Source organism: Papaver somniferum, chromosome 2 (assembly GCF_003573695.1).
Source record: "Papaver somniferum cultivar HN1 chromosome 2, ASM357369v1, whole genome shotgun sequence".
NCBI lineage: Eukaryota > Viridiplantae > Streptophyta > Magnoliopsida > Ranunculales > Papaveraceae > Papaver > Papaver somniferum.
This window is the reverse complement of record NC_039359.1, coordinates 137570098-137573445: the sequence shown is the minus strand read 5'-3', so window position 1 is coordinate 137573445 and position 3348 is coordinate 137570098. Positions and strand designations below refer to the sequence as shown.

The 3348-nt window shown below is 38.6% G+C and overlaps 1 pseudogene; it reads left to right on the top strand.

Annotated features, from left to right (window-relative positions):
- Nucleotides 1–1793: 1793 nt before the first annotated feature.
- LOC113352037 lies at nt 1794–2647 on the top strand (annotated as a pseudogene).
- Nucleotides 2648–3348: the final 701 nt, after the last annotated feature.

The following is a 3348-nucleotide window of genomic DNA, read 5'->3' as shown; positions in this document are numbered from 1 at the left end:
CACGACCACTATCCCAAACTTCACCTCTTGTATTCTCCCCCAAACGCTTATTGCGACCTTGTTCTTTCCTTCGAGGAGGCAGAGACTGAGGAGTACCAAGACCGTCCTTCTTTCTTTTCTTAATGCCAACATCTTTAGTTTTTCCTTTGTTAGCTTCCTTGGCTATAGCCCTATATCAAAAGACACATGAAATGAATATAAGATAACTCAGTTTTATTTTTAATACCGGCATAGATATACTAAATAACGACATAGAATCATCAGTACCAGCATTAATTCACGAAATATCAACCATGCCGAGACCATAGACGGCATAGTAATTTAGCAAATACGCTAAGCCGGTACACAATTCCGGAAGTGAAAAATAATTATCGGCAATGCCGGTAGTCTTAGGTAATTCCTAGGCAGTTCCTGGATACCAAAAGAGCACTGCCGGCATACACGAATAAATGTAAACCAATGTCGTAACACACTACCGGCATAGTATTCAACCTAATTTCAATGCCGGTACAGAACATTCAGTTTCAAGTGATTTTAGCTTTGTTGACGACATTGTATTCATACCCAAATCAATGCCGTAATAGTATACCGGCATTGCCTTCATCCTAAATTGAACGCCGTAACTAAGAACCAGCATTGTATTCATACAAATTTCAATATCGGTACTCACTGAAACTCAACTGTTTGAGTTAGGGTTTCGCGATTCTAACCTAAACTCACTGCTATGAATCGATTCAAACACTTATAAACTAGGTCAAAATCACTTACCTTCTCACAGAAGCCATTTTTACGAGAGGTTGATTGTCCAAGTTCTCTTGTTCTCTCTCTTCTTGCTCTTGTGCAATCAAAGCAAGCCTTTGGTTTAATTTTTGTTGAGCAATCGATTTTGACTTCGATTGGGCATCTGATTTCTTTCGCGGAGGCATGGTTATGGATTCAGGTAGGTTAATCGACGAAGAAATTTTTGAATTGACGATTAATCGTCGATGAAGAACGATGACGAAGATAAAGAAGAAAAAAAATTGAAACCCTAAACCTAGATGAGTGCCGGAACTGTTTGTGAAGAATGGGGGATAAATATTTTGGTTATTGATTTTAAGTTTTAGGGGAAAGAGTATTATAATCTTTTCATAATGTTTTTTAATTAACCAAATGGTATTTTTAGTATTTTCATATCCAAAAATCACCACTCAGCAGACACTATTGGTTGGGGGAAGTAATTTATATCCCCAATCGCGTGTTCTTGTTTGTTTGTTTCGTCTTTTTTTTTTTTTTTTAAGAAATTGCAATATAAAATTCCTATTATTGTCTAAACTAGAACAACAGTGATACCCGCGGGCCCAATCCCACAGATTGTCCCGCAAGAGAGAAAGAAGATGGAGACCTAGTGACCCTGTGGTTTAGCAAGGGTTGGGTTTAGTGTAGGTCCCATCCTTTATGTCACATCGGTGCAACCCGCGGGATTGGGCCCGCCGGATGTAAATCATTTTCGAAACTAGAATTAGTTATTATATGTGTTCTTCATTGTTTATTTGTGTTATATGTCAACATATATAGTCGTTCCATAAGATATGAGGCCATATGGACTATAAAAACTTCTGAGTACTAAACTTTCATTGAAAATGCTGTCCATAAATAGCCACCAGATTTGGAGGCTAAAGTATCAAACAAAAATTCTCTTCAGCATCAATATATCTTTGTAGTGATTACTTGATTCATACTTCATCCCAATTGAAGCAACATCAAGTTGTTGCTCTGAATAGCATTCATAAACAACACATAGTTCGTCAGTTATGGGTTCATTGGGTTCATTGGTTCCTTGTGATCAAGAAGAAGTGTTGGTTCAAAATGTTTGTGAGATCTATGACAGCCTATCAACCTTACAAAGTATCAAACCGTCAAAAGATGTTGACGCTCTTTTCACTCGACTAGTCCTAACTTGTATGCCACCATCTCCAATTGATGTAACCAAATTATCAGCAAAAGTCCAAGGAATCTGTTCCAAACTCATTCGTCTCTGTGGTGAAGCTTAGAATCTCACTTCTCAGCCCTGTTAGGTTCTTACGATCTCCCACTTGATCATATTAGCATGTTTCCGTATTACACTAATTACATCAAACTTGGCCGTCTTGAGTACACTATACTTAGCAATTATATCACAAATCCAAACCCAAGTGACATCGCTTTCATTGGATCCGGACCCCTGCCTCTCACATCTATCGTATTGGCTTCAAATCACCTGAAAAACACTATGTTTCACAATTATGATATCGACCGATCAGCCAATGCTCTGGCTTCCAACTTGGTCGCTGCAGATCCTGACTTGTCTAAGCGTATGTTATTTCATGATACTGATATTATGGATGTTACTACTGGTTTAAGCGGCTACGAAGTTGTCTTCTTAGCAGCTTTGGTTGGTTTGAACAAAGAAGATAAACGCAAAGTTATTGATCATCTAGCTAAGTACATGGCACCAGGGTCCTTATTAATGTTGAGGAGTGCTCACGGTGCTCGTGGGTTTCTATACCCAACTGTTGAGCCTAGTGATTTACCAGGTTTCAAGGTTCTTGCTGTTTTTCACCCGATGGACGATGTGATTAATTCCGTCATTGTTGCACGTAAAGGCAAGGACAAGTACCAGTACTAGTTCATGGAGTAATTAATTTGTGCGAATTTGGTTTTGTTTTTCTTCAAGACTTCAGCATGTAAAAGTGAGAGATGCTCCCTTCGATAAATAACCCTTTTGTGGATGTTGTCTGGGTATGAAGAGTAAGTTCCATTTTAATTCAATAAAATTACGTTTGATATGTATTTTACAGGAATGTTTGTTTTTACTGAGAGCAACCACTATGAACTCCGGTCACATCAGCTAACTTCGAACAGATAAATTGTAAACCAGTACTAAGAGATGCGCAGAACCGTAGAGATAAAGAAATCGAGGTAAACTACTGTTTGAGGGTGAAAATGGTTTCCGCTGATCTTGGTAATTTCGGTTGTGTGGGTGAGAAACGAATTTAAACCCTAAACAATGTACTGCAAGGGAGTACTTTAGATTCGAGAGATCAATCTGTACAAGTTCGGCCTAAACCAAGAAATGACCGTTCCAGACTTACTTCGGTCACAAAGTGAAGGAGAATGGGTTGGTTTTGGGGAGGGGAGCAAGGAAAGTGTTGAGACCAGAATAGTTGATTCTGGAAGAGTAGTTGTTTCACGACTTGTATCAGAAAGTAGGAAGCTAACAGATGGAAAGATAGCAAATGTTTTCTGAGTGTTGTATTGGTCCTGACTGAACTTGTTGTTCGGTGGAAATAGGTAAGAGCTATTTATACAAGTCGAAGTGAAACATAC